The sequence below is a fragment of the Scyliorhinus torazame genome, chromosome 1 (assembly GCF_047496885.1).
Source record: "Scyliorhinus torazame isolate Kashiwa2021f chromosome 1, sScyTor2.1, whole genome shotgun sequence".
Lineage (NCBI taxonomy): Eukaryota > Metazoa > Chordata > Chondrichthyes > Carcharhiniformes > Scyliorhinidae > Scyliorhinus > Scyliorhinus torazame.
The window spans coordinates 144,517,006-144,529,396 of record NC_092707.1 but is presented as its reverse complement, the minus strand read 5'-3'; the positions used below and the strand labels follow the sequence as shown (position 1 = coordinate 144,529,396).

Below are 12,391 nucleotides of genomic sequence, written 5' to 3'. Positions count from 1 at the left end.
GAGCCCTTAACCTGACCTATAACGAAGGCAAATGCGTTTTCCACACCACCCGGCTGGCCATCTTTGGCTATGTCGTGGAAGACGGGGTCCTAGGTCCCGACTCCGACCGCATGCGCCCCCTTAAGGAACTCCCTCTCCCCCGCGGCCTCAAGGCCCTCAAACGGTGCTTGGGGCTTGTCTCCTATTACGCCCAGTGGGTCCCCAAGTACGCGGACAAAGCCCGCCCACTCCTAAAGACCACCATTTTTCCCCTCTCGGCTGAGGCTCAATTGGCCTTCAACCGCATCAAGGCCGACATCATCAAGGCCGCTATGCCGCGGTGGACGAAACCATCCCTTTGCAGGTAGAGAGCGATGCATCAGACATCGCCCTGGCTGCTACCCTCAATCAAGGAGGCAGACCAGTAGCGTTCTTCTCCCGAACCCTCTCCGCCTCCGAGGTTCGACACTCTGCAGTCGAAAAGGAGGCACAAGCCATTGTGGAGGCTGTGCGGTGCTGGAGACACTACCTCGCCGGTAGGAGGTTTACCCTCGTCACCGACCAACGGTCAGTCGCCTATATGTTCGATAACACGCAACGGGGCGAAATAAAAAACGATAACAGTTTGAGGTGGAGGATCGCACTCTCCACCTACTCGTACGATATCAAGTATCGTCCAGGGGAGCTCAACGAGCCCCCAGATGCCCTGTCCCGCGGCACATGCGCCAACGCGCAGGAGGACCGCCTGCAAGCCATCCACAATGACATCTACCACCCTGGGGTACCCGGCTCGTCCATTTTATCAAGTCCCGCAACCTACCTTACTCAACCAAGGAGGTCAAGGCCATGGTCAGGGCCTGCCAAGTCTGTGCGGAGTGCAAACTGCACTTCTATCGGCCAGACACGGTTCGGCTCATGAAGGCCTCGGGCCCCTTTGAGCGACTGAGCGTGGACTTCAAGGGGTCCTTCCCATCCACCAACCGTTATGCCTATTTCCTCACCGTGATCGATGAGTTCTCCCATTTCCCATTCGCCATTCCCTGCCCTGACATGACCTCAGCCACGGTGATTAAGGCACTGCACAGCATCTTCACCCTGTTCGGTTTCCCCGCTTATATCCACAGCGACCGGGGTACATCGTTCATGAGCGATGAACTGCGTCAGTATCTGCTCAGCAAAGGCATCGCCTCGAGCAGAACGACCAGTTATAACCCGCGGGGAAACGGGCAGGTGGAGAGGGAGAACGTGACAGTGTGGAAGGCTGTCCTTCTGGCCCTGCGGTTGAGAAATCTCCCAACCACCCGCTGGCAGGAGGTCCTACCCGATGCCCTACACTCCATTAGGTCACTCCTCTGCATGGCCACGAATGAGACCCCTCTCACAACCGATTGTTTCTCTTCCCCAGGAAGTCTACCTCCGGGGTCTCACTTCCACCTTGGCTGATGGCTCCGGGACCTGTTCTTCTCCGGAGGCACGCGAGGAGCCATAAAACGGACCCCCTAGTTGAAAAGGTCCATCTGCTCCACGCCAACCCCAGTTACGCCTACGTGGAGTACCCTGACGGCAGGCAAGATACGGTTTCCCTCCGGGATCTTGCACCCGCTGGATCCTCCACCACAGACGCCCCTTCCCGCGCTGCTTCCCTGCAGGACCCGTCGCCCCCTACAACACACCCCTTCCGGCCCGACCAGCCGTTGGTGAGCACCTACCACGCGACCCCCCCTTGACACACCCCGACGGCGCCGGCACCGCTACCCCCGGCCCTGCCTAGTCCCCCTGCCCCGAACCGGACCGAAGCTCCGACCGCTGTGCTCCCGGATGTGCCCTCAACCGGGACGTCCGTGCCCGCCGCACCACCGCCCGAATTGAGGAGGTCAAGGAGGACGATCCGGCCACCGAGACAGATGGACCTATGATGGCACTTCACCCCCGCCGGACTCTTTTTTTAAACAGGGGGTGAATGTGATGAACGGTTCCTGCCTTATCATCATGTAAGGTGATGTCCCCTTTAAGACCGGGCTTGGAACCCTGGGGACTCCGCCTCTGGCTCCGCCCATCTGTGAGCCATATATAAGGGGCTGCCTCATGGGCTGTGTAGCAGTCAGCACTCATCTCAGCTCTAGCATAGTTATTAGTCTAATAAAGACTTCTTTACAGTTTAATCTCTAAGCGTCATTATTGAGGGTACCTCACTGTGGAAATCAAATAGTTCTGATTTCTGCCTTTCCAAGCACTAATCAAACACAGGAGCATCAACCTGACCAAAAGCAACCCCAGTAAATGAGCTGTAAGAAAGCTGTACAGCAGCCACATGATTGCCTGCTAAATGGTTTAGTTATGTAGCACCATTATAGCAATGCGATCATCTTTAGGTAATAATCTTGGTAGAAAGTAACGTCGTAGTTTCTCAGTGCAGTTGCTGGAGAGCAGCCGCGTGCCCATGTCATCACTTTACACCAGCAGGTTGACTCAGAAACATTTCATTGAAACAAAAGATGTATGGATTGTCAATATATGCATTATAACGCAGACAACATCACAGATCACAAAGGCACTTGGTGATTGTTGGCTTCTTTAGCGGTTTTCATTTTGTGAGGTCGCCAAAAGTTCAGACTCCAGTGTGATTTACCAGAACTGAACACACCTTGTGACAATTGGAATCACGACCTAGTTGAAACACAATCGCTGAGCTAGCCTATAATCCACCCGCTGACAGGGTGAATGGGTCTTAGCCACAATGAAGCCTTTTTACCTGTTGTCTGATTGAATGAGGAGGATTGATTTCAATGTGGGAATTTAGCCGCCACTGACAGAAAGTGAAATGCAACAATCAGAGAACGATGTCATAGTGGTTGCTATGACCTGACAACCACTTGAGGTATCACTGATCAGTTACAATGGCAGCACAGGAGAGAAAGTTTGATTCAGCGTTTATAGGGAAAGGGGTCTTGACTGACAGTGAAGCTAGTGTTTGTGGGCGGTTTGATGAAAATACATTGACGCAATTGGTTACCAACCCGTGCTTAAAACGGTCCTTCAAGAATATATTCATATTTGACTGAATCTGTACACACTCCATGACCTGGAGTGTGATGTGACAAGTCATTTATTGATGAATTAACTGCGATCAGAAACTGGTAGGTTACCTGTCTAACTCCTGTTAATAACAGAATTGTTAGATTTCCATCTTGTGTAGAAGGAAGGATTGCACCTTCTAACTGTTTTTACCAAATGGACACTTGAAAGAGCTGTTTCACATGGCTCAGTTACTGATCACAATTGATCATCAGTTTGAAGTCATCTCTAATTATTAATTAATAATCCCCTCGGATGCTAAATAAAATAATTTTAAGGTTAAGATCAAATGTAGTATCTGCTCTGCTTTTTGTCTCAGATCTGGTATGTCTTGCTTGTGGGGACCATTCAATTTGAATTTGAATAGTTTTTTTGGAGCAGGCAAGGAGCTGGATGAGGGGTTCGCCCTGGCTTTGTAATTCAGACAAAGTGATAGAATGGGGATAAGTATGCTTCAGAAACTCACACTACACATCAGAGCTTGCTGCTAGTATTGCAACAGTTGACAGCAAGATTGAATGGGAAATGTTGACATTACAATTTACAGTGTTAAACATGGACATCAAAAAATATGACCCAAATCATGGCAACACAAAGTAATCTTTTTGGAGAGAAAGTTTGCAAGACTGTTAATATACACTGGGGGTAATAAAGTATACAATCTCCTAGGGTTTCAAGATATGTTAAACTTGTGTCTAAAATTGTTTCAGCCTCATCTGGTATGTTGCGTCCTGTTCTGGGCATCCCACTTTAGGAAGGATGCAAAGGCATTAGAGAGGGTGCAGAAAAGATTCACAAGAATGGTCCCAAGGATGAGGAACTTCAGATAGATTGGAGAGGTGTGGACTGTTTTCTTTGAAGAAGAGCAGGCTCAGAGGAGATTGATAGATGTGCTCAAAATCATAAAGGGTCTGGACAGAGTCAATAGATAGCAAACATTCCCACCAGTGGAAGGATCGAGAACGAGGAGAACATAGATGTAAGGTAATTGGAGAAAAAAGCAATGGATACATGAGGAGAAACGTTATCGCATTATCACACAGGGTAATTAGGATCCGGAATGCACTGCCTGAGAGTGTGATGGAGACAGGGTCAATCGAGGTATTCAGGAGAGAATTGGATTATTATCCGAAAAAGAAGAATGTGCAGGGTCCGGAGGAGAAGCCAGGTGGCGGCACTCGGTGAATTGCTCATTCAGAGAGTTGCTGCAGATACGATGCGCTGAATAGCCTCCTTCATTCTGTGATTCTATAGATTCTTGGGTTTTAATCAGCCATTTAATTGCATGCATTGCAAACAAATGCAGCATTATACAGAAAGTGTCCAGCAGAAAATGGATATGTTCATGGAATATGTGAAAGGGAAAAGAAAGGTACGTCATGGTCAGAGGTTTACCTAAATCCCCCAAAAGGCGTGAGGGCTAAAAACTGGAAAATAAATAATGGGTTAGTGCGAAACCCTGATCCTGAAAACAGGTGTAGGATTGGAGGGAGAGAGGCATTGCTGCCTCACAGCACTGAGGATCCGGGTTTGAATCCTGGCCCTGGGCCACTGTCCGTGTGGAGTTTGCACACTCTCCCCGTGTCTGCGTGGGTTCACCCCCACAACCCAAATGTGTGCAAGTTAGGTGGATTGGCCACTTTAAATTGCCCCTTAATTGTAAAAAATAATAATTGGGTACTCTAAATTAAACAAAAGGATTGGAGGGAGGCCCACAATTAAACTGAAAACAGCTCATAGACTGACTAAGGGAGTGAACACAACTTTGACAAATGGAGTTCAATGTGGACAGGTGGATGGCCATCTACTACGGATGCGAGGAAGATCAGTTTTCTAAATAGCAAGTAACTAAAAACTGTAGAAAAGTAAAGTGACTAAAAACACAAACCATTAAAGCCAGTAACAGGTACAAAAATCAGTCACAAGGACAAATGTATCATTAACTAATCATTGGATTTGTAATCCAGAGGCACAGGCAAATGCTTTGGTGACAGGGGTTCAAATCTCACCACAGCAGCTAGTGGAATTTAAATTTAATTAATAAACCTGGAGTATAAAGCTAGTCTCCGTAATGGTTACCATGACAATTACCACCAATTTTGTTCATTAATGTTTCCTTGGTAAGAACATCTGCCATCCTTACCTTGTCTGACCTACATCCAGATCCACATCAATGTGGTTTACTCTTAATTGCTCTCTGAAATTGCCGAGCAAGCCACTCAGTTCATGAAAAATTAGGGGTGGGCAACAAATTCTAGTTTTGCCAATGATGCCCACATACCATGAAACAAAGTTTTGAGTTAAGGGGACAGAAATACAAAAACATATAGAGCTTCTGGAGTATATTACAAAATCCATTTTTTCTGTGTTTCTTTGTGCTAAGTTAGCAGTCTGTGGCGATTTTAACATTTAAGATATGTTCCAATGCTTGTTATGTTAGTTCTTGCCAATAATGAAATAGAATCATAGAATTTACAGTGCAGAAGGAGGCCATTCGGCCCATTGGGTCTACACCAGCCTTGGAAAGAGCACCCTACTTAAGCCCACACCTCCACCCTATCCCCGTAACCCAGTAACCCCACCTAACTTTTGGACACGAAGGGGTAATTTAACGTAGCCAATCCACCTAACCTGCACAACTTTGGACTGTGGGAGGAAACCGGAGCACCCGGAAGAAACCCACGCACACACTGGGAGAAAGTGCAGACTCCGCACAGGCAGTCACCCGAGGCCGGAATTGAACCTGGGTCCCTGGAGCTGTGAGGCAGCAGTGCTAACCACTGTGCTGCCGTGTCACCCATGCTCTTGGAGTGTTTTGATAGGTCAAGTTCAAGTGTCAGTGAATAGTCAGTTTGAGTCAGTCAGTGAGTCAGTTTTAATCTGAAGGTGAAAAGTCCCAGAGAGCGTGGGAAAAGGAAAGGGGGCAGGGAGAGGTCAAACAGGAGAAAGAAACAGGCTCTGATGTCGTGAAAGGGCTGCAGGAAGCAGACTTTAGGTAAAGAAATGCCATTGGGGCAAAGGTACTCCTTTGGAGCAGTGATGTTCTGCTGAAAATCTGCAATTGTGCTTGTATGTTGATGCTTGCGTATACTCGGGGGAAGGTAATACTGGAAGGTGAGATCGAAACCATATCAGGTGGGCCATCATTAAAGCTGTCCAAGTGGAAACCAATTTTGGAGAGAATTCAAAGGTGGAATCTTTGAATGTGGAGATTGGGAACTCCCATGAGAAACACGAGTTTTCAGTGCAATCTGTTGGCTCACAATGTGAGAAACGTCTGGGTGGATTGTTGAGAAATCCATGGTATTGAGGTTTGGCCACATCTGCCGTTTATTTTGCAGGGTGGTGTGTTTGACCACAGTTTGCCCATTAATTCACATGCACCCCATTCTTACCCCGAATATTAGAGTATAAGGTAGATATTGTAAATTGTTTTATCTTTCTGACCTTCTGTAGTAAAGTTTATTTTTGTTTGTTCAAAACCTGAGGAACCTTGTGGCTTTATTCTCTTAGTAAGTGTCTTGAATCTCAAACTTTGTCTGTTTTAAACAAAACAATATTGGACTCTAAGCAGATCTCATCAACAACTTGGGGTCTGGACAAGGACTGTAACAAGCACGGAATTCAGTTTTGGGAACCACAATGTATAGTATGGTGATATCCAAGGGTATATTGATCTAGGATGGATGCAGTGTAGATACGCCAGAATGATTCAAAGTGTTAAATAGTCAGGATGGATTCCCGAAACTTGGATTGTCCTCCTGTGAGAGTAGAAGGTTAAGGGCTGGTCTGATTGTTTAAAATATTAAGAGGATTCAATAGGATTTGAAGAAATCCTATTTGGATTTGGGTGGCACGGTAGCACAGTGGTTAGCACTGTTGCTTCACAGCTCCAGGGTCCCAGGTTCGATTTGCGGCTTGGGTCACTGTCTGCGCGGAGGCTGCACATTCTCCCTGTATCTGCATGGGTTTCCTCCGGGTGCTCCGGTTTCCTCCCAAAATGTGCAGGTTAGGTGGATTGGCCATGGTAAATTGCTCTTAGTGTCCAAAAGGTAAGGTGGGGTTACTGGATTACTGGGATAGGGTGGAGGTGTGGGTTTGAGTAGGTGCTCTTTCCAAGGGCCAGTGCAGACTCAATGGGCCGAATGGTCTCCTTCTGCACTTTAAATTCTATGATCCTATGATCTTAAAATTAGAGCCAAACCAATCAGGAGGGATATCAGGAAGTAATTTTTCACACAAAGGGACAATTAAAACTTTTAAGATTCCGATGGGTGGATTTCATTTGGTAGATTATCAAGAGATATGGAGAAAAGGCAGGAAATTGAGTTGCATATCAGCCATGACCTGCTGGAATGGCAGAGCAGGCCTTGATGGGCTGAATGGCCTACTCTTATTCTTAATGCTACTAGATTCTGCAGTGATGTGCTGAAGGGTAGGCTGAGGATGATTAGTTTTTTTTTTAATCCAAAATTTCTTTTCAATACCTGTGTCTGGAACACCAAGCTAGGTGGATCTGTAACAGGCAAGATGTGATATCTTTACATTTGATTTACGTTGTTACTTAAAGATGGGGAACAGTTACTGCAGATATTATAGTGAGTTTTGCAATGCGGGCACGATTCACATAAAAGTTTCCAATGAAATGTATGCCCTTCAAGTCTATTTAATTTTTAATGGACTTGGGCTTGATTTTCATTCTGGGGTCCAAACGCCATTCTGCACTGCTTCATTTAGATAACACAATCATCAAATGTAAATGCCTTAATTGGGCCAATGAAGAGTGAACAGGATGCCGAATTAGTGGCACCAAATTAGTTACCTATTAATCCAATTAGTTAATCTGGTAAATCACTGTTGTACTTATATTAGAGGATGTACGGTAGAACCTGCACTACAGGTTCGCCTGTGGCCCCTGCCTGCTGGCTCCGCCCAGGAGGCGGGGTATAAATATGCGTGTCCTCCAGCTCGCAGCCATTTCGGCAGCTGCTGTGGGAGGCCACACATCTGATACCAATAAAGCCTCAGTTTGGATTCAACTTTCGTCTTTAAGTCAAATTGATCGTGCCTCAGTTACCAGGAGGCAGGGGCTGCCTGCAGAGCGAGAGCAGCAAAGGCAGACTACGCTGAAGCCATGACTCGACTCAAGGACAATTACGAGCAGAAGACAAACACGCTCTTCGCCAGGCACGCGCTCGCAACTCGTTCTCAACTACCATAGAAGACTTCTGGAGGGTCCTAATCCCACTAGTCTGGGACTGTGACTGCCAGGACGTTACAGCTAAGGAACACTTAGACCTCCTTATGAGGGACGCCTTTGTGACCGGAATTGGGTCAGTCATCATACATCAGCAGCTCTTAGAAAGGGCCACGTTCGACCTCACAGCGATTAAAACGCTAGCGCTCTCCATGGAGGTCGCCCTGCGCAACGTACAGCCTGCACGGCCCACCCCTCCTATGCTTCACGGACCTCACAGGTCCCAATACGCCGGTGCCAGCAAACCCTGGGGGGCCCCGATGCTACTTTTGCGGCCAGCAAAAGCACCCCCGCCAACGCTGCCCGGCCCGCGCTGCCCTTTGTAAAGCCTGCGGGAAGAAGGGCTACTTCGCCACGGTGTGTCAGGCCCGCTCAGTGGTCACGATCGCCCCCACCCCCCCAGTCAGGGACAATGGGCGCCGCCATCTTCTCCTCCCCCCCCCAGACCATGTGCGGTCAGTGGGAGCTGCCATCTTCCCCTCCGCGCAACACGTGCGTTTGATGGGCGCCGCCATCTTGCTCCACCCCGCAACGTGCGTTCCGTGGGCGCTGCCATTTTGTAACCCCAAGATCTCCGGGCGCCGCCATCTTGTCTACCCCTCAGCACATGGACACCACCAGACATCCAAGATCAGAACTCAACGGCCGCCCCATTACCCGACGACCAACCAAGGCTCGCCTCCATGTCACTCGACCAGTCTCGCCTACATAACCTGACCTACGCATCCACCAGCGTGAAAGTCGATGGCCATGTGACCTCTTGCCTGCTGAACTTCGGGAGCACCGAGAGATTTATACACCCGGATACTAGCTCATACAGAATGAGGGCTGCTGGGATGGCACGGGTTCTTATACCCCGCCTATCAGGGCGGAACTATTATACTCTCGAGCCAATAGCAAGCATATAGGTTCTACCAATGGTACTTCAGCCTCTCAGGTACTGTAATACCTATAATACCACATTCACCCCCTGTTAAAACAAAGTCCGGCGGGGGTTGTGGCCAGCAACTACAAAACATAACAACATGGTATAATTAGTTATGGAGGTACCGTAATACCTCCGTACAGTGTTTAGTAACTATTTACAAGTCTGGTAGCTATGTACATTCGGTATTTTATATTTACAGATTACGGTTAAAATGAAACAATCAGTCGATTGGGGGCCCTGGTCGTCCTCTGTGATCGTCGGAGCCTCGGTGGTGACTCCGGTGGAGGCTCGGGTGTCTGTGACTCCGGGAGCGTGGCTTCGATCTCCATGGCAGCTTCGTCACCCCTAGACGGCGCTGGTGGGGAAAATGGCTGACCTGGGGAGGGAGCGCCTGCGGGGGGCGTCGGTGGGTGGGGGGGCCTAGGCAAGGGCGGCGGAAGGACCAATCCTCCTGTAAGGTGCTGCGGTGGAGGGGAGGGTGGGACTGGTGGCTGGAATGTGCGTGGAGTTCCGGTGGGCGCCAGGTCCCGTAGGGAGACCGTATCTAGTTGGCCGTCGGGGTACGCCACGTAGGCGTACTGGGGGTTAGCATGGAGCAGGTGGACCCTCTCGACCAACGGGTCTGACTTGTGCGCCCGCACGTGTTTTCGGCGCAGGCTGGGTCCGGGTGCTGCCAGCCAGGTCGGGAGCGAGGTCCCGGAGGAGGACTTCCTAGGGAAGACAAGGAGACGTTCGTGAGGTGTCTGATTGGTGGTCGTACAAAGCAGTGACCGGATGGAGTGGAGGGCATCCGGGAGGACATCTTGCCAGCGGGAGACTGGGAGGTTTCTGGACCATAGATTATCATAGAATTTACAGTACAGAAGGAGGCCATTCGGCCCATCGAGTCTGCACCAGCTCTTGGAAAGAGCACCCTATCCAAGGTCAACACCTCCACCCAGTAACCCCACCCAACACTAAGGGCAATTTTGGACACTAAGGGCAATTTATCTTGGCCAACTCACCTAACCTGCACATCTTGGGACTGTGGGAGGAAACCGGAGCACTCGGAGGAAACCCACGCACACACGGGGAGGATGTGCAGACTCCGCACAGACAGTGACCCAAGCCGGAATCGAACCTGGGACCCTGGAGCTGTGAAGCAATTGTGCTAACCACTGTGCTACCGTGCTACCGTCCAGGAGGACGGTCTTCCAGACCGTTCCGTTCTCCCTCTCTACCTGTCCGTTACCCCGGGGGTTGTAACTGATCGTCCTGCTCGAGGCGATGCCCTTGCTGAGCAGGAATTGACGCAGTTCGTCGCTCATAAAGGAGGACCCCCTATCGCTGTGTATGTAAGCGGGGAACCCGAACAGTGCAAAGATGCTATGGAGGGCCTTGATGACGGTGGTTGCGGTCATGTCGGGGCAGGGGATGGCGAATGGGAACCGGGAGTACTCGTCAATCGCGTTCAGGAAGTACGTGTTGCGGTCGGTGGAGGGGAGGGGGCCTTTAAGTCCATGCTGAGGCGTTCAAAGGGACGGGAAGCCTTTATCAGGTGCGCTTTCTCTGGCCGGTAGAAGTGCGGTTTGCACTCCGCACCGATTTGGCCGTCTCTGGTGGCTCTCCTGACCTCCTCGATGGAGTAGGGCAGGTTGCGAGTCTTGATGAAATGGAAAAAGTGACCCCCGAGTGGCAGAGGTCCACGTGGAGGGCTCGGAGGCGGTCCACTTGTGCGGTGGCACATGTGCCGCGGGACAGGGAGTCAGGAGGCTCAATTAGCTTCCCGGGACGATACAAAATCTTGTAGTTGTAGGTGGAGAGTTCAATCCTCCACCTCAAGATCTTGTCATTTTTTATCTTGCCCCGCTGTGTATTATCAACATGAAAGCCACCAACCGTTGGTCAGTGAGGAGAGTGAATCTCCTGCCGGCCAGGTAATGCCGGCAATGTCGCACAGCTTCTACTATGGCCTGGGCCTCCTTTTCGACTGAGGAGTGGCGGATTTCGGAAGCATGGAGGGTACGGGAGAAGAAGGCCACGGGTCTGCCCGCTTGGTTGAGGGTTGCCGCCAGAGATACGTCGGATGCATTGCTCTCGACCTGGAAGGGGAGGGACTCGTCGATGGCGTGCATCGTGGCCTTTGCAATGTCTGCTTTGATGTGGCTGAAGGCCTGGCGGGCCTCTATTGACAGGGGAAAAACTGGTTTGGATCAGGGGACGGGCCTTGTCGGCGTAGTTGGGGACCCACCGGGCGTAGTAGCTGAAAAACCCTAGGCAGCGCTTCAGGGCCTTAGAGCAGTGAGGGAGGGGGAACTGCGTAAGGGGGAGCATGCGTTCAGGGTTCGCACTATGTAGCCGAGAATGGCTAGACGGTCGGTGCTAAACACACATATATCCTTATTGTACGTTAGGTTAAGGATCTTTGCGGTCTGGAGGAATTTTCGGAGGTTGGTGTCATGGTCCTGCTGGTCGTAGCTGCAGATGGTGACATTATCGAGATACGGGAATGGTGCCCGTAAACCGTACCGGTCAACCATTCAGTCCATCTCGCGCTGGAAGACCGAGACCCCATTAGTGGCACCAAAGCGAACCCTTAAGAAGTGATAGAGCCGCCCATCTGCCTCGAAGGCAGTGTATTTGCGGTCACTAGTGCGGATGGGGAGCTAGTGGTAGGTGGACTTGAGATCCACCGTGGAGAAGACCTTCTAATGCGCGATCCTGTTTACCAGGTCGGATATGCGGGGGAGGGGGTACGCGTCCAGCTGCGTAAACCTGTTGATGGTCTGACTGTAGTCGATGACTATCCTATGCTTATCCCGGTCTTGACCACCACTACATGAGCTCTCCAGGGGCTGTTACTGGCTTCAATGACCCCTTCCCTCAGTAACCTTTGGACCTCTGATCTAATAAAGATCCGGTCCTAGGCACTTTAGAGTCTGCTCCTGGTGGCGACGGGTTTGCAATCCGGGTGAGGTTCGCAAACAGGGAAGGCGGGTCGACCTTAAGGGTCGCGAGGCCGCAGACAATAAGGGGGAGGGGGGGGGGATATAGGGCCGCCGAATTGGAAGGTCAGACTTTGATGATTACACTGGAAGTCTAAACCTAGGAGTGTAGCCGCGCAGAGGTGGGGAAGGACGTAGAGACGGAGATTTTTGAACTCCCTTCCCTGG

At 50.2% G+C, this 12,391-nt stretch overlaps 1 protein-coding gene across 1 annotated transcript in view; it reads left to right on the top strand.

Moving 5' to 3' along the window:
- Positions 1–2,939: 2,939 nt before the first annotated feature.
- LOC140413836 (F-box only protein 39-like) overlaps positions 2,940–12,391 on the top strand; it is a 55,650-nt gene continuing 46,198 nt past the window's right edge. Inside the window, exon 1 of the mRNA XM_072500935.1 lies at positions 2,940–3,116. The gene's annotated coding sequence lies outside the window, so the exon portion shown is untranslated. The remainder of the gene's footprint in view (positions 3,117–12,391) is intronic.